General features: G+C 44.1%; 1 protein-coding gene and 1 non-coding gene across 6 annotated transcripts in view; one reads left to right on the forward strand and one right to left on the reverse strand.

Moving 5' to 3' along the window:
- Positions 1 to 19,705, reverse strand: part of SLC39A11 (solute carrier family 39 member 11) — a 339,059-nt gene that overhangs the window by 142,744 nt on the left and 176,610 nt on the right. The window lies entirely within an intron of this gene.
- On the forward strand, positions 12,440 to 12,546 carry LOC124248041 (U6 spliceosomal RNA). Its single transcript, XR_006890923.1, has one exon. It is a non-coding gene; the product is annotated as a U6 spliceosomal RNA (small nuclear RNA).

Here is a 19,705-nt window from a genome sequence, read left to right on the forward strand (position 1 = left end):
TTCACTTAGAACACAGAAATATCTTCCAAATTTCTTAGCCTCTAGTTTCTAATGGCTCAAGGGCATTTGGCTTATTTCTAAGGCTATTGTTTGTGAAACCATTTCTTTTTTATTCGTTTGAAGGCTCATTCTTTCTTTTCCAGATGCTAAAAGGTGCAGTGCCTCTCTCCTGCCACATGGGGGCATGCTCTTTCTGCTCCCTCCCACCAAGAATGGGCACCCACCAAAGGAAAGTACCTCTGATTTCAGACACTAATTCATTATATATGGCTTCACGATTCGTATATACCATTGGAACATGTAAGAGGGGCTGACCTATCTCAGGAAAAAGAGCTTAGCACATGAGCTCCGGTGGAGCTGTAGCACACACTGCATTTTGCAAATGCAAATACAGGTATATGCATTTGAAAATAAACAGAGAAAATTCCCTTCATTTACCCCTTGCTCCCTTTCCACCTTCCACTACCCACCTCTTCAAACTAATTTTGGCTTCAATTTCCCAAAAAAGGAGAGGCGTCAGTTGAAATGGAGACAAAAACAAAAACAAAATTAATTCTTGACTTTTGATCTTTCTAGGGGCCAAGTCCTGGTGGTGTGGGGAGCAAAAGGATTTTTAAGGGGGTGATTCTGACTGTTTAACATTTCTGCCTTAAATGCTGTCTTTCGACCCCACTGGACACTTGAGATGGGAGTCAACTTCAGGAATTGGGAAGGTGGGAGTGCTGTGGATTGGCAATATGATGCAGTCAATCGTTTGGCAAGAGCCAATAAAAAGAGGGAAGGAAAAATGATGCTCATGATGCCTTCCCGGGGAGAAATTCCTTAGCTTCTCTGAGCCTTACAAGGTGACTCACTCAGGAGTGTCCTTAGATCCTCCAAAACCCCTTGGCATGGCCAACACATAAGCTGCAGACATGAAGTCTCATCATAAAACCAGCAGCAGAGCATTCATATAAATTTCATCCATTTAATAAGTTGAATGGGTTTAAGTGGTCAAGGCGGGGCTGGTCAGCCACTTGGTCCATCTCGCCATTGGGCAAGTGACCCAAATAAAATACTCCTGCCAATAACCTCATTTCTGATCATAAAAATATAAATGCACATTAAAGCCACATGGAAACCCTAAAAGTATGCAGAAGAAAATTAAAATCACAGATGATCACCTCACCTAAAAAAATAATATTTAGAGTCTGGTGTATTTCCTTCCATGCTTTCCCATGTGGTTTTACATAACTGAGATATCATATTATACAACTGTAGACCGCTTTTCATTCCCACTAAACATAACACAAGCATTTCCTCCATATGATTAAAAACCCATACAAGCATTTCAAGCAATACAAATTATATTTACATTCTCATACCATTGGGCATTTAGGCTATTTTAAATTTTTTTCCCCATAAATATCACTGCAAAAACTTAACCTATATAAACAATCAGGACTTTGGACAAAGTTCCCAGAAGTTGAACTGCTGATCAAACGGCCTTGATGCATCTGTCTAATTAATTTCCAGAAAGGCCAGGCCATTTACACTCCTGTGAGCAGAGTCGACAAGTTCTCATGCCATTTCTTAGTCAGCCTGGGTATTTCTCATTTTAAAAATAAGTGTATTCATTTATGGGGGAAACGACATTTCCCTCAATTTGTATTTCTCTGACTATAAGTGAAGTTGAACAATTTTCATAGTTTCAGGCATATTTTTTTCCTCTCTTGTGAAAGGTCTCCTGTCCAAACGAGGTCTCTTTAAGTGATGATAATGTGATTAGCTAACTCCTTACAGACACGGGTAATTTTCCTGTGATCCACTTAGGTTTGTCAGTGACAAATGAGACGTTGCTGGCAGCAGCACATGTTACCGCACAGCAGACAGATGTTTCCACCTGGCCAAGCTGGAGTTTCAGCCTGTATTTTTTAAATTCCTTTTTGAGAGTTCAAGACATCATAGTTCAGCCTTTTTTAAAAAAAAACTGTTAGCTGCTTTATTTATCCACTATCTGATATGGTCCCAAAAGCTACTTTTCTCTCTCAATATGAAACAACACTCTTCAAAAGTAGAGGATATCGGGGCTGGCCCTGTGGCGTAGTGGTTAAGTTTACGCGCTCTGCTTTGGCAGCCCGGGGTTCGCAGGTTCAGATCCCGGCCGTGGACCTGGCGCCACTCATGACACCACGCTGTGGCAGCATCCCACATAAAACAGAGAAAGATTGGCACAGATGATAGGTCAGCCACAATCCTCCTCAAGCAAAAAGAGGAAGACTGGCAACAGACATTAGCTCAGGGCCAATCTTGCTCACTAAAATAAAAAGTAGAGGCTATCTAAGAACTTCTCTTGCTTTCTTAGTCTTTCTCTCCACAACCCTGGATTCTCGTAAGCAACACAGCAGCTTTGCAAACAGTACATAGAGCAAAGAGGATCCAGTGCATACAGGACCCTTGCTAGAGTTTCCAGATTTAGCAAATAGAAAGACATGGTGCTCAGTTGTATTTAAATTTCAGATAAAACAAAAATTTTAAGTATAAGTATGCCCCAAACAGTGCATGGGATATACTTATACCAAAAACTTTTCACTGCTTATTTGAAATTTAAATTTAACTTGGTATCCTGTATTTTATCTGATAGTCCTACTTCTGCCCAACTTAGGGTCTGAGTTCTAGGAGGGGGACAAGGTGGGCGAACTGACTGCACTTGACTCTGATAGCAGCCATGCATTCGTCTCAGTGCAGAACCTTTCAAGGATGCGCTGCATGAGTCATTATAACCCAGGGCAGGAAAAGATTCCATTAGAGACCAAGGAAACTTCACGGAAAGATAACTGAATTTATTAGATTTAGTTACTAAGCTTTAGGCAGAGAAGCATCTGGAGTTGAAGAAACATGCTTATAAACTTACTTCCAATCTTTGTAACTATAATTGACATCCCCAGTTATCATTCTAATAATCACAAGCCACGTGCTTTTCAGAGGGTCAAATGCTGCCTGTGTAAGCAGGCTGACTCGATTCTCTTGTCTTTTCAGTCAGCACATATTTTCCAGGCATTGAAAGCAATCCATGCCTTACCTTGGATGCTTATGAATAAGCAAGTGCTTAGCGACAACACAGACACAAATAGATTTGCATAATTGGTAAAAAATTAAATGTACATTAGAAGAAGAGATGGGTTCACTATTAGCTAAAGATTTCTCATCCATTAAGCAAACCACCCACTAAAACGTCGCTTGTTCCAAATAGCTAAGTAAGGTAATCATTTCTACTCTCAGTCAACAGAGCCAAAATTTCCAGCTAGATTAAAACGCCCACCTACCAGGTCAGCTCTTCTACTTTAAAGGGACAAACAACTACTTTATCAATGTGAACTCACTCCTGATGAATTAATTGTGGTCGAAAAATAAATCCCAGGTGGACACCAGAGCTGTCTCTACAGTTCTTCTTGGCCCGCCCTGCACAAATGCCCCACTGGGAAGGACCACCATAGGTTCTGGGGGTCCACCAGCAGAAGGCATTTGCTTTAAAAGAGTCCCGGCACACTCATTAGAGATAGGGCATTTGGGGGAACACCATGCTTATAAGAGCTCTGGAAAGGACTCGGCCTCTCCCACAAAGACGGTAGCTCCTTGCTTAACGTATAAGCTGTAAATTATCAGGTCAGGGAGGAGGCATCTAAGAGAACAGCTCCTATTTCAGGCTCACGTCCAATTGTTAATATTAACTGAATTGTGATTTGGCTCACTTTCGCCACTGACATTATGCAGCTCTGCCATCTGCTGTAATTCTGAGAATAAAGACCACCAGACCACTGGATCTCCGAGTGGGGAGTGGAGACCATCCACGGCAGGCTCACGGTGGCAGCACCTCAAACACTGACTCCTGGACTCCGCTCTGGCTGCTACCAAATCAGAACCCCTGGAAGAGGGGCCCAGGAACCTGCACGGTGCAAGCCACATGGCCCTCCACTCTCACCCCAAGGTAATTCTGACACAGGCTTAATTTTAAAAATTAATGTTTTAGACCACCCAATTAGAACTTAGTTGAGGTCCTTCCTCTGTACTTCAATTTACTTCAGTCCAAATATTACTGCCTAATTAGGTGTCTCAAAGCAGCAGACAGGGATGTACCTGAGCCTCATTAACAGCTGGGCACTGAAGGACAGATATTTCTCTTTTCCAAACACACAGTGGGAAAGGCACAGGAACTTAAAACTAGAAGGTGAAAAGTAACTGAATTGTCTTGATGGCAACCATCAACTCCCCACATCAAATAGAAACCCTCTTTTTTTCTTAGAGGCTGTGGGCCATCACAAGGAAATGCAACCACCAGCAAAGAATTGAGAGAAAAACAAATTCCCCCAAACCAAGGCAGTCTCTCATTTTTCCCTACGTCCATATAGAGTCTGTGTAGGGTCTGTGTGGGGTCTGTGTCTATATAATCCTTCCCCCTATCTATATCTAGCACTTTCAGTCTTATCCTAAGAGTCGGTCTCCAGGAATCAAAACATGACAGGATTAATGAAAACTTTTAGCTGCTATAATCAAGAGAGTATCCATATTGCCAGTATTAACAAAGAGTATTATATTCCGCAAATTACAATAGGAAAACAAAGTCTTTCTTTTGTCAAAGCTGCACAACTCAAAGGAAAATGTGCTATAAAAAGGCTTAAGTGAGACTGAAATTCCATCAACATTTCTTAGTTTATGGCTTTTCTTGCTTTTCAGGATGCAAACAACTGACACGGGATAATCGCTGGAGATATCAACACAGGAAGAATGATAAGCACAAGGCTGAAGGTTCAGTTTTTGCTTTTTGTCTTTGTTAAAAGAAGGCTAAGAGACTTCGCCTAGATGCGAAGGAGAATTTCCGGCCCTGTCTGGCTTCAGTAGGGAGAGTTAACCGGGCATGGTCCTCGGTGGGGGCAACAGAAGCCAACTCATTCATCGGAAGGGTACTGAGGGGCTCATGGAACCAACTCAGGAAGGCCACAGAACCCATCCTGGAACCCAGACAGGGCCAAGGGTGACCACAACCTCCTGCTCCATTGACAAAATGCCACCATAACACCCTCGGGGTGGCACCTCTATCCCCAATGCCAGACACCAAACGCCCCAGCTTAGTTGTTGGCCCAGAATACTGGCCACTCCTGCTGGAACAGCTGTCCCCTTTGCTAGCAGACCCATCCAACTGACCAAGCCAAGGTCACCACTACCTGAAGAGAGGCTGGAAGTCCAACTCCTATCCTGAAAGACAGGCTCTGTCTTCCACCAAGACTCAAAAAGTGGAGGGAAGGGAGAGTCCCAAACATAGTCAAAGGATTCAGGAACTAAGCAACTAGAGGGGGAGAGGAGTGAGAGAGGGAAGGAAGGAGTAGGGAAAAGCCACCGTAGGAAGGCTGATTCATGTCCTTAGACAGCCAGGTCTTCAATATACTTGTCTACACTAAATTTGCCCCAGATTTTCGTCTCTCTTTAGAAAGACACAATTAAATGAATGGCATCATGGCATAGACATCTCAGGCCAACTCTATATCCAATTTTTGGTACAAAACCCTAAGAAAGTCCCAACCTCTAAAGGTTTTAGCTTCTTCCAACTGCAAATGAGCTGAATTAGACTTCGGGGCCCCTTTCAGCGCTAACACTCCATGCCTCCAGAGACAGCCTCTGACACAGCTGGCCAAATGATCGCTCATCCCCAGGGAGTAGAATAGAGTGGCTATTTCCGGTGCCAGTGTTTACAGAACTCTGTTCTAAGCCAAGAAATTCCCCAAGATGAGCCTCTGGGCCAGCACATTCCAACTGTTCATAAAATAAGAAAGTCCACTAAATGAGAAACAGATTCATTAGCCCAGAGGAATGGACATCTCTTTGTGCCCTAAAATAAAAAGCACTATTTTCCCTTAAAATTTATTAAAATATTTTCTGACAATACAAAAATTCTCAGACATTATAGGAAATACAGAAAATACTGATAAGCACAAAGAGGTGACCACCTTCAAGAAACCCTGACATCTTTTTTTTGTATTTACACTATTCGTGTGTAGACGAACACACACACACACACACACATACACATTTTTTAAATTGGATCATACTGTTTTGAAACACAACTTTACATAGCAATAAAGCTTGAACATATTCCACACTATTATATATTCTCCTGTATCAATGGTTCTCACCGAATTTCCTTTAGCGACCAGAAGTCAAGATGAGCACAATGTAGAATTTCCAGTAGCCAAATGGAGAACCAAGAATATATACTCAAGATGTTTTGTTATTAGAAGATGTATTTATTGTCCAAACCATTTCAGAGTCAGGCACAATCAGTTACTTTCCTGGCCTCTAGCAAGCTTTGGTGTTTAGAATAATAAAAGCTAGCTAGACAAGAATTATAAATCGTCACTTGAAAATTGGCCAAATGTTGCTGGAACTTGAAAAGGCCAATACTTCTTGTCCTGGGGCTTCTGTGATGTGAATGCTACCTTTATGAGTGGTTTCTGAGCCCTTCCTTCTTTGGGCTCAGTTTAAATGGTATATTTCAATCCTATGTCTGTAAAATAGGATTTGAAATAACTCCATGGCTCTTTCAAATCCTATTTTACAGATAAGGAGTGGGTTAGCTCTGTGACCTACCCTGACATTCTTCCTTCCAATTAGCCTCCCAGCCATTCTTCCTAACTCTGGCTTCTTCATGTAAGTGCCCAGTCTTTCTTCTTGCTGGGTGGAGCATAGAATGCTTCCTCCTCACTCCTCTTGTTTCCATGAGGGATTTTTTCCTAAATACGCTTGGCCTTTTGTCTCACCCTTCACCCCTCCGCATGGGGCCAGAATGAGGTTCTTGAGAGATGACTCTGCGCGGAGAAACCAGACATGCGTGGTTCAGCCTCCTCACTCTTCCCTTGAGTGCTAGGGGGCCCGAAGGTGGCACGTCTTCTGGTCTAATCCTCGTGCTGCGAGTTTTACAGGGTCCAGAGCCCACAGGGCCCCACAGATGTGTCTGCGAGTTGGCGGGTAAGTCAGCCTAATTCTGCGGTTCACCATTGTGAATCCCACTGTTGACGGATATCAAAGCCACTGCCTCTAATCTAATCTTCACTGCGAATGAAGATGAAATTTTTCTTTCCATCTGCCTCCTTTGCTTCTTACAGTTGATTCATGAACTTGGATGGGGAAGACTGAGGTGTTCAGCCTTAGACCTCTAGAAACTCAATGCCCCGACTCTAAACCTGACCTGGTCTCCAGAGCACAGTGGTCAGTTCAGGGGTGGACTTAGGATTCAAATCAGCCAATCAGAGTCCTTGGTCTGTGCATACTGCCCTGTGGACACTGCCCCGTGGACTGATGTCCAGCCACACCAAGCAAAGACAAGGGGAATGCATGAGGTGGCCAGGTCATCTCAATGGTGCCAAGTTCCCCATTCCAGACCCTGAGGCCTCTTCCTGAAGCTCTCCCTGATTCCATGAGCTTTCAATACCCCTCCCACTAGTGAGCTGATAAAATCTCTTTGGCTTCAGCTGGTTGAGCTGATTCCTGTCATCAGCAACCAAAAATGTTCTGACTAAAATAAGAAAATCCAGACTAGAATATTGAGTGACCTTGCTAAGGATGATGCAGGTATAAAGCAGCAGGATGGGGAGTCGAACCCAGGTCTCCTGACTGCCAGTTCTGGGCTGTTTCCACCAACCACACCTCCTCAATATCCTTCCCCTCCAGCCTAGCCACCACCTCCACTAAAAGGCCTCCCTCGAGCTACTCATTCTCCGAAGCATTTGGGGCATGAACACTTCCTTCCACCACGCCGACACCTCAAGATGCATCTGACCACCTGCCACTTTGGCGTCCACTGTGCTCACTCTACATGGCACCCCCTCACCTTCAAGTGGGGACAGAAAGAGGTTTCAGGGAAAATCCACCTGCTCTAGGAGCCTCACAGTCATGGAAGTCTCCTGAAGGGACTGGATTGGTGCTTTACAAAACTGGCCTCATATCGGAATCGTCTGAGGAATTAAAAACTCCAGATCCTCAGCTCTAGCCATAGACCCACGGGATCAGCATTTTTCGGGGAGGAGCCTGCCAATGTGCATTTGTAAAGGGCTCTGGGGTGGGGCTCATGCAGCTGGTCCACCAACTGGCATACCAGAACCACCGGAGCATGCAACGTCAGTGATTCTCCCCGCAGCGGCTCTGAGACTGTCCCGTTTCATCAGCCATGATGCCAGGTGCCCTTCCAAGACCAGCCTTGTTGGAGCACTCATGACCTCCAGACACCAGGGCAGTCTCAACTCTTCAGCCATCTTGTATTTTCCAAGCCTTGCCTAGCCCTGGTCTCTGCAAGAACCCTGCAATTACAAAGTAATTAGCCAGCTTCAAGTGACTATTAACTCTGCAGGCTTCACCCCAGGCTGCAGAACAAAATAGACATCTGAGGGCAAAGAGGACTCGAACTTGACCTTCAGACCCAGACTCAGGTCCATCTTCTCCCCAGGCTTGCCGCCCTTGCAAATCACCAGTTCTTTACAATGGTCCCGGGTCATGAGTTCTGGCAGATTAACCACTCTGCCCAGGAAAGCAGCCAATCTTCTTGACCTGGCCAGTCCTGATCCTTGGTCACCCACATTTCAACCCTGTCCAAATCCTATCCAGAGAAGAGTAGGTTTAGGGATGAAGGAACCTATGAGAGAAGAAGCGTGTGCAAGTGGGCACAGGACCCACCTCTGCCTTCCTCTTCTTTCCCACAGGCAAGCCCTTCCTCACCAAGACCAAAGGCTTCCAGATACTGAGCAGATTCAAGAAATCACATAGAGAACGACAAGGGATCATGTGGGGATGGGACGGGTGGGTGAGCTGCATCTCAACAGATGAGTTTACTAACCAGGATGAATTCCAATAGATAAAGTGTGGGAGCAAATGGGAAACCACTCCACAAGGATCAGCAGAGAAAGTCCCTCTTCTGGCGGAGAGGATGTAAGATATTCTGCCACAGAGAATCTGCAATGGGCAGAAGCACTTGTATGCTTTTGGTTGAAAAGAACCTCTCTGTTAGCATAACCTACAAGGTAGAAAGGTGAAGCCTTGATGGGCATTCATAGTTAGGTGGGCTCATTTCCAATCAGCATGGGCTTATAAGTAAGGAGCAATTAGCATATCATGGAGAGGCAAATAATTTACACATTATTAAATGCAGCTAAATGCTTGTCTCCAAAAGTTTTTCTTAATTAGCTAAATATTTCCCCGGCAATATTTTTGCGCTATTAATCTGTACAAGAAACATTTCCAACAGAGGGCAAAGGTAAATTTCAGCATAGCCACCCATGCTGTTAGGAAAAAGACGACTTCTATAAGAATGGGGTCCCAACTAACAAAGAAAAACCACTCTCCCAACTGGGTGTTCTCCATGAAAATGAACCCAAGTCACATCACATCATATGATGGCAAACTTCTGCCAAGGGTGGGGAGCGGACTGAGGAAAGAAAAATCTGCGGGCACAACCTGAGTGGCAGGATGGTGGAAATTCCTGGCAAGTCTTGCACTACGTTGCTAGTTTGCCACCATCCCCCCATTCACTAGATCAGCAAATGTGATTCAGACACGGAAGCCGTCTGTGGCCCTTGCCAGGATTAGCACAGAAGAAAGCTACACCGGCTGAGAGTCCCAGAAGTTTCCCGTCACTCACCATGTCCGCATATGCATTCTGTGTGTGTGTGTGTGTGTGTATGTTTGAAAGAAAGAGACAGAGAGAATATGCACTTGCGCCCACATGCAGACCACGATCAATTTATTTGATTAGAGGCGGTCTGGCAGTTTCTCCCAATCCTCTTCTGGGGACTGTCAATCAAGGCAAAGGACGGGTGGTGGGTGTGGGCAGGCAGGGGCACAGGTGGACACAGCCTAAGTTGCTGGTGTGCTGGCTGAAGGTGTCCAGTCCTCCAGCAGGCACAAACCAGGGGGACAAAGGGAAAGTCCTTGGCTGGCAGGCTCTCTGGCACTTTCCGCTTTTCTTACCTCTTCAGGCTTCTCTCTTTCCCTTTTTCTCCAAGGTAATGACACAGAGGACCCACCGTGTCGCTGCGTAGAAAGGAGCAGGGAAGGCTGGTTCCGGAGAACGAGACCCTGCGGACGCTCACTCTAAAGCGGTGGTCCTCCACCCACTCAGGTTGCTCTCCCAGCCCCGCCATTTCCTGGTGATGCAGCTTTGGAGATGCCACTTGATGCCCCCTATGCCTCAGTTGCCACATTTGCCATATGGGGATGATGGTATTACCCCTAAACGGGGATGCTATTATTACCACAGACTGCTGTGGAGTAGATGAGAGCAGGCGTGGACCGCCTTGGCTGGCACATAGCAAGGGCAACACACACCACGCTGTGGCAGTTCCCACAATGAACTTGTATTACATTTATAAAAGTATGAAAGAAAGGCTAAAGGTGTGCAGGGATGCTAATCTGTCCTTGATTTAAATCCAAAAGAGCAGGAGGTCCGCAGCGGAGGAGAAAAAAATTGCATTGTGATAGGATCTGGTGCGGAATCTTCAAGCACCATCAAATCCCCACGCCCCATGTCGGCAGAGTAGAAGCGTGCCGGGGCTTTTCAAAATTCCACCAGCATGCTGACATTTTCAACTTTCGGAAAGGATCGCTTGCTGCTAAAGATAATAGAGACTTCCCAACAATAAAAGGAGCCGACCGGTGCCCTCTAAGAGCGTCTATTTGGCTGTGGAACACAAAGTAACTTCCTAGTTTTTTTTCTGTCCTTTTGTTCACTTTTTTTTCAATAGTAGATTTCCTCATGTAAATGTAGTTTACTTAGGCTAATATTAACACCAGTTGGCATTTCCTAAAAGAATGTTACAACCAGGGAGATGGGAATAAAGCAGGTCATAAGCATCCCTAAAGTGTGCTTATCATCCAGAGAAAACTGCTGATTGATAGACAGATAGACAGATAGACAGATAGAGAGAGGATATATGTACACACTCACATACATAAATACATACATGATCTATATATTATATATAGAATATATCTAACGCTATTTCATTAAGCCATTATATTTCCTCAGGTTTAATTTTTTTTCTTCTTCTTCTTCTTCCCAAAGCCCCTCAGTATATAGTTGTATATTGTAGTTGTGGGTCCTTCTGGCTGTGCTATGTGGGACGCCACCTCAGCATGGCCAGATGAGCGGTGGCATGTCCACGCCCAGGAACTGAACTGGCGAAACCCTGGGCCGCTGAAGTGGAGCGAGTGAACTTAACCACTCGGCCATGGGGCCAGCCCCAGCTTTAATATTTTTAAAAATTGTATACAGATACAATTTTTAGAAATTCACCTTGGAAAGGGAAACATAATGGTTTGACGAAATAGCATCAGACAGCTAATCGCCAGGAAGAATACGCACCACTCTTTACTCCCTGGATTTGACCATAAAGACAGGTGAGGAGGGAAACAGCCAGGAGGCAAATCCTGCTCTGGAAACCAATCAACCCATCAGAATGCAGCTCCCAGCAAGAGAATCTCATCTGTTTCTCTACCATTTCTGTCTGAGGCTTGGGAGCCACCACATCTTCACAGGGTGGCTGTGTTTGTGTAAGGAATCCAGTGGGCACTCTGCCGAGACGCCCGACTGACTTGGAGAGGGCTCCCCGTGGGTCCCAGGTGGGGAGGCTGAATTCTGGAGCCCCCGGCTTCCCGAGGCGGAAGTGTCGGGTCAGAAGGGAGGCTGATGGGCAAAGTTGGCTGTGCTGACCTGAGGTTGCTTGGAGCCAACAGAGCAAAGAAAGAGATTGGATCTGGCATAACAGGAATAAGAGAAATGAGAAACCAAATGGAGGGGGACTTATCAGGGAAATCGGTGTGGGTGGGGACTAAGGAGGCCTCCCGCGTGTTCAAGGGTGGGCCCCGCCTGGTGGAGAAGATTTACTGGGGCAGGGCAGAATCGTCTGCCAGGCTAGGAACACACTTTCTCATACAGTCCCTCCTGAGACAGCGACCACAGGGACATGGGAAGGATGGCTTGGTTCCTAGCGGAAAACAAATGCCATCCAGCAGAGCTTCAGAGAAGGGGAGAGACGTGGCTGCAGAGGGCCCTGTCTCCTTTCAGCTTTGGCTAAAAGCAGAAATGTCCTGTGAAAATGAAGGCTCCGGAAAGACAGACTCTCCACAGGATGTTCAGATTATCACCGACCAGCACCATGAAAAAGGACCACAGAGCTGGAGGATGGAGGATCAGTTATCCTTAGGACACTGCAGCTCTTACTACACAGAGAGAGGTGGGGGGCCGAGGCGACACGTGTGTGTGGGGAGCAGTCTGTGAGCAGCTGGTGGCGCAAGACCCAAACTGGGCCCAGGCCATGTTTAGAGTCTGTCACAGTGGTTCTCAAACTTGAGCATGCATAAACAAACAAATAACAACAAAACTCCCCACCTGGGGAGCTTGAGTAAAGTGCAGATTCTCACGCTCACTTGGGCAGCACAGATACTAAAATTGGAAAGACAGAGAGAAGACTGGCCTGGCCCCTGTGCAAGGATGACACCCAAATTGGTGAAGCATTACGTATTTTTGAAATAGGGAGTTCTAAACAATGGGCATAAAATTTCAGCAGAGCTGAAAGATAAGCTCTAGAGAGCTGCTGTACACATTGGACCTGCAGTCAACAGTACTGTATTGTACACGTAAAAATTTGTGAAGAGAGCCAGATAGAGAAAGACAAACTCTGTATGACTCCACTCATAGGTGGAAGTTAAACATAGAGACAAAGAGAACTGATCGGTGGTTACCAGGGGGAAGGGGAGGTGGGGGGAGGGCACAAAGGGTGAAGTGGTGTACCTATGACATGACTGACAACAACGTACAGCCGAAATTTCACAAGGTTGTAAACTATCATAATCTTAATAAAAAGTTAAAAAAAAATTTGTTAAGAGGGTAGATCTCATGTTAAGTATTCTTACCATAATAAAATTTTAAAAAGAAACATCACCTAAATAACTTTTATAAAAATCATATTTAAAATTTTTTTTAAGTGCTGATGCTTAGAGCTCATGGCCGACCTGGGCAGGGCTCAGGGGTCCACAGGTGTGACAGGCACTCTAGGTAATACAATTTAGGGGAGAAAGAAAGATCCAGGAAAACCGATTGAGAACAGATTCCCAAGCTCGTATGTCCAGCTCAGACCTCTCGCCAACCATCTACTGGGCTCTTCACTTGGGAGTCGTACCATCATTTATTCCCCTTGCACCAAGTGGAATACACCACCTCATGCCCAGGACATGTTCCTCCTGTTGTAATCTCTCTTAGGAAGACAGATTGCATCATCTCCTCCCTTTACCAAACCAGGAGCATGGGAACGAGCGCCAGTGGAGAAAGCCCATGGAACCCACTCTGAGAGACCCTGTTCCGAGAGGACCCAAGGGGAACCCATGGAGAGACACTGGGTGAGTGAGTGCTAAGGGGAGGTGGCACAGAGGTGTGCTCTGCCCATAGGATAACCTGTGATGCCTTAGCGCATACGGTTCCTGAATCCAGTGAGCAGGAACAGAACATCCAACCCAGACGGAGCCGCCTAGCACATTTTCTGGAAGTTACTAGAGTGTAGTGTGAAACCACCTGAAGTGGCAAGTTCTCGCCTCCCCACCCAAATCTGTCCTACATTATGCCACTGCAGCCTCGAGACTGCAGAGAAGTCTAGTCTGGGCTCAGCGGAACTTGTAGGATGGCCTCTGCCAGAGGCAGGTGGGGGTGGGGCAGCTACAGACAGCAGTGTGCCTGTTGCCATGGCAACCTGACCAATTGGGGATGGAGAAGAAGGTGCTCTGCCTAATTGAAATCCAGGCAACGTTTTAGCACAAACCCCAAGGAAGTTAATGTTCAGTTAGGTTTTCTCCTATGCTCTTCCTTCCATTTCTTTTCATGTCACCAAGTGGCTTTAAACCATCCACTTCCCCTCAAAAAAAATCGCCTCCAAAGATGGGGTTTTTGATAAACCACTGAGCTAAATCTCTCTCCCCAGTGCCACACTCAAGCACAAAGCAACCTAAGATCCCAGTTCTCACTGTTCGTAGCCTTTCCATCGCCAGCGAAATTCTGTTTGCCCAAAAGATTCCTAGGACTGCGCTGGCTTCACCATCACCACCTCAGTGCGGCACCCGGGACAAATATTCTCACACTGCAATATGACTGAGAATCACCGAAGAAGTTTAAAAGACAGACTCCCCTGCCCCGTCCCAAGAGAGTTGATTTTGGCAAATCAGGGGCAGAGCATAAGCCTCTGTATTTTTTTCTAGCACCCCAGGGAATCCTGATGTAGAGAGATCAAGATCCACCCTGTGAGAAACGTGGACCAACAGATTTGGGCTTTTCCCATGGATTTGTCCTTTATAGGACAGGCTGAGCTCAGCTCAAGCTGGACATCTAACAGCCTGCTGCTCACCAAATGAGCCTGGGCTGTGAAAGGGCTGACAGGGGACCCCTCCTCCCGCAATGGTGAGCGCCCAGCACATGGTTCCGAACATGACGGATGCACATAACAACTCCTAGTGTCCTCTTCATCAAGGCCTGCCCTCTCCAAGTTCTGCAAGGTAGAACAGGAAAGGAAACACGCTCATAACCCACAAATATTCACAAATGGGGGAACTCAGCACTTATAAAATTAGTCCTCACTCAAAAATTCCCTCCCTGCCTAACAGCTTAACAGAAGTCCTAACCCAGCCACCTCTTATGTCAGGCTTGGAGATCGCGAACATTTGTTTATATTTTCATTTTATTGGCAAATTTATAGAAATGTTAAGTCACATGCCTTGAAAAAGATATAAGTTTGTGAAGCTCCAGGAAGTGATACTGAAGAATGGCTAGTTGCCTGGCAGCACCTGGAGCACAGGGGACCTGGCGAATGACTGAAGACGACACTTAAGCATGACCGTTTTGCAGATTTAAATTTCTACCGGAGATATGTCTGTTTCCAGCAAGATTAAAGATTAAGATAAAACAAAAATCTCCCTCCGCAACCGCCTAGAAACGATGGATGAAATAAACAAACAAAAAAGGTTTTAAATACACACCCGAGCTTGCAATAAAGAAAGGGACTCGTTAACGATGAGGAAGCTGTAAACCAGGGCTAAACACCAAAACCAGTTCAGAGGCCGCCTAGAGTCCCACGAACAGGGTCTGGGTGTCCCTGTCCACATGGGGCAAAGACGAGGCCTTGGGCCACACGAAGCAGCAGGAGAAATTCTACAAATGCCGGTCAGGAAATTCCGTCCCTATGTGGAAGGGCGGCCTGGAAAAAAATCCATCCAGCTGCACAGAGAGACAAAAAGGATGATCGCATGTTTCTGCCTGGTCTCTCAAGAAAAAAAATGCTTGAAAAGTAAACGCCTTGGGCTTACACCTTGAACAGGCTGGAATTCTGAATTTCTACTTTCTGTGGGCTAGGAACCCCCCCCCCACCCCCCCGACACTACTGTGAAAATCGGTTCCAGGCTAACGTTATTGCAAAGGGGTCTTCCAGAAACAAACACAAAACTACTCTGCAGGGCTCTCCCACAATCCAGGACCCTAGGAATCCTCAAGAAAAAATGCACCCTAGTAGAGAGGGATTGATGCTAAAACACTACAAAGCCTAGGAGAAAACAGTACACCACGAATGGGAGTCACTGAACACACACAGATGGAGAAACATGGCCTTTCTAGAATAGACTTACAATTTAAAATATAATATAAAATATGCCTAACCTGATTAAAGAAATAAAGAAAAGAAATTAAAACCTTAAGAAAAGAACCACATGAACAACAAAAAAGGCAGACGGATTAAAAGGAACCCACTAGGACAACTAAAAAATAAAAACTATAGTCATTTCAATTAAACTCAACAGACAAGTTAAATAGGTTAGAATCAGCTCAATGACTAATCAATGAACTAGAGAATAGATCACAGAGAGAGAAAGGATGGATGACATCAAGAAAAGTTTAAGACACATGGCAGATAAATACAAATGTGGAATATACATCCAATAACTGTTGCAGAAGAAAATAAAGAATATGAGGGCGAGGTAAATTTTAAGAGAAAATTGCTAAAAAAAACTTTCCAGAAATAACTAATAATAATAATAAAATGAGTATTCAGTTTAAAAAAGCACTGCAAGTCTTAAGCAGAACAATAAACACACGCACACACACAAAACCACATCACACTGAAACACAGAAACACTAAAGACAAATGAAAAAAATGTATCAGCAACCAGAGAGAAAGACAGAAAACTGAAATGAAGCTGCTGTCGTGTACATTTTATAATGCTTACAGAGAATACAACACGTAACACAATTCTTCAGTCTGATGGAATAATATTCCAAATGGAATAATATTGTCAAAGCGCCAAAGGAAATAAAAATTTCTGTCAACTAGACATTTAAATGCAACTCAAGTTTTCTTTTAAACAGCCAGAGAGAAATAAAGATATTTTTAGATGAGACTAAGAGATTTTACCCCCAGGGATCCTAAGTGAAGAAATAGTCAAGGAAGAAAATAGTTCTTAAGAAGAAGAGAATCCAGAAAGGAGTGCAATGCAAGGAGCAATGGGGAGCAAAGAAATCAGCACAAATGTTGGAAAACCAGAAGCAACCATTGATTATATAAAACATTATATTATACAAAAATGGTAACAACTGATAAACTGGACTTCATTAAAATTAAAAACTTCTGCTCTGCAAAACATAATATTAAGAACGAGAAGACAAACAAAGACAGAGAAAAATCTTTGCAAAAGACATATCTGATAAAAGACGATTATCCAAAATATACCAGGGACTCTTAAAACTCAACAATTAGAAAACAAAAAACCTGATTAAAACATGGGCCAAAGACCTTAACAGATGCCTCACAAAAGAAGATATATAGACGGCAAATAAGCATATGAAAAGATGTTCCCCGTGATATCATCAGGGAAATTCAAATTACAACAAGAGAGAGATACCATTACATACCTAATAGAACGGTCAAAATCCAGAATACTGGTAACACCAAATGCTGATGAGAACGTGGAACAACAGGAACTCTGATTCATTGCTGGTGGAGATGCAAAATGGCACAGCCACTTTGGAAGACAGTTTGATGGTTTCTTTCTGAGACCTTAACTATACAATTCAGCAATAGTGCTCCTTGGTATTTACCAAAAAAAGCTGAAGATTTACGTCCACACAAAACCCTGCATATTAATGTTTACAGCAGCTTAATGTTTATTAGCAGATTATGAACACACAATCACCAAAACCTGGAAGCAAGATATCCCTCAGTAGGTGAATGGACAAACTGTGGTCCATCCGGACAATAGAATATTATTTCGCACTAAAAAGAAATGAGCTATCGAGCCATGAAAAAACACGGAGGAAACTTAAATGCATATCGCTAAGTGAAAGAAGTCAATCTGAAAAGGCTACATACAGTATGATTTTAGCCATGTGACATTCTGGAAAAGGCAAAACTACGATGACAGTAAAGAGACCAGTGGTTGCTAGGGGGTAAGGAGGAAAGAGGGATGAACAGATAGAGCCCAGAAGACACTCAGGGCAGTGAAAATACTCTATATGATACTATAATGGTGGATACGTGCCATCATACGTTTGTCTAACTCATAGAATGTACAACACCAAGAGCGATCCTTAATGTAAACTATGGACTTTAGATGATAATGATGTGTCCACGTAGCCTCATCAATAGTAACAAATGTACCACTCTGATGGGGGATGTTGATAATGGGGAGGCTATGAAAGAATAGGGGCGGGGGGTATATGGAGAATCATCTTCAGTTCAATTTTGACGTGAACCTAAAACTGCTCTACACAATCAAGGCTATTAGAAACACAGTAACAACACTAATGACTAATTTGGACGTATCAAAAAAAAGGTAGAACTAAAATATTAGAAAAATAATAACATGGATGATGACAGGATAAACCAAGTTGAAGCATGCCAAGGTCCTTAGATAGCTAGGGAGAAGGGTAAAGATACTGATTAAGTCTGTACATCAAGTCAACTATGTACGTTAAAAAAGTAAAGGTAGCCACAAAAAAGAAATTGAATTAAAAACTTCCAAACTAATAAAGGGTAAGGAAAGAAAGAGGGAGATATAGGAAAATCAATCAACCCAATAAAAGAAGGAAAGAAAACGCATGGTAAATAGAACAATATAACACATAGAGAGGCAGGGGCCAGCACGGTGGTGTAGTGGTTAAGTTCACAGGCTCTGCTTTGGTGGCCCGGGGTCTGCAGGTTCGGATCCCGTGCGTGGACCTACACACCACTCATCAAGTCATGCTGTAGCGGCATCCCACACACAAAATGGAGGAAGATTGCCACAGACGTCAGCTTGGGGACAATCTCCCTCAAGCAAAAAGAGGAAGACTGGCAACAGATGTTAGCTCAGGGCCAATCTCCTTTACCAAACCAAACCAAACCAAACAAAAATATGGAGCAGCAGCACAAATCTTGGACAAGACCATAGCAATGTCCACAGCATGTCTCCAAGGTGAACAGCCTCTAGCGTGCTGGATGAAGCGCACACACACACACACGTATACACAAACATATTAGATGCAAGATGGCATTATTGATAAAGACTATTGAAGGGGATCAGAATATGCTACACCAAATATACCACTTTGGCATAAAGATTATACTGAGGTTAATGCAATTGAGACAGCAGACATGGGAGGTACTCTCTGAGCTCTGCCCTTCTGCCTAAAAGCAGGGCACAAAGTCCCCTTTGTAAAGATGACATAAACTTTCATTTGTAAAAGTGTCTCCCCAGTCTGTACCAGGAAGAGGGGAACACCACAGATGACTTGAGTCTGCATAACAAACCTCACTAAGAAACCCTTATCTACCATTAGTTTCTCCTATATATTTATCTTCGCACAACTTATGGCCCCCAGAAGCCCAAATCTTTTTTTCTTTGTCTAGTCACTTCTCTACAATTTATCACCCTTTGTTAAAATGGTATATAAACTCTCAAGCCTAACCATTTCTTTGCGTTTTCATTTCTTTTCTGTGGAGCCCTCGTGCACGTAAAATGGAAAATAAAATTCGTATGCTTTTCTCCTGTTAATCCGTCTTTTGTCAGTTTAATTCATAGGCCTTAGACAAAAAATGTAATAGAGTAGAGAAAAAGCTTTTTTTCCCCTCCCCTATATTATCAAATTATTAAGGAACAAATAACCCCAATCCCATGCTAACTATTCCAGAGAATTAACGGGGAAAAAAAGAAGTAAAATTCTCCAACTCTGGATGAAGCTGGTATAGCCTTAATATTGAAAACGGAGAAACACAACATAAGAAATAAAAATTTCAAGCCATATTCACTTAAGAACATAGATGCAAAATACTATGGATATGAGGGAACTATTTTTAGTATCTATCAAAAATCTTTAGTAGGGGCCAGACCCGTGGCCGGGTGGTTAAGTTCATGTGCTTCACTTCGGCAGCCCAGGGTTTCGCAGGTTCGGATCCTGGGCGGGGACATGGCACCGCTCATCAGATCATGCTGAGGTGGCGTCCCATATAGCACAGCCAGAGGCACTCACAACTAGAATGTACAACTATGTTCTGGGGGGCTTTGGGGAGAAGAAGGAAAAAAAATCTATAATAAACATCATATTAATGGTAAAAACAGAAATGTTCTCTTTGGCATCCATGTAGGAGGCAAAGTTCTAAAGTTGGCACCCAAGATATCC

This window comes from Equus quagga, chromosome 11, assembly GCF_021613505.1.
Source record: "Equus quagga isolate Etosha38 chromosome 11, UCLA_HA_Equagga_1.0, whole genome shotgun sequence".
Classification (NCBI taxonomy): Eukaryota; Metazoa; Chordata; class Mammalia; order Perissodactyla; family Equidae; genus Equus; species Equus quagga.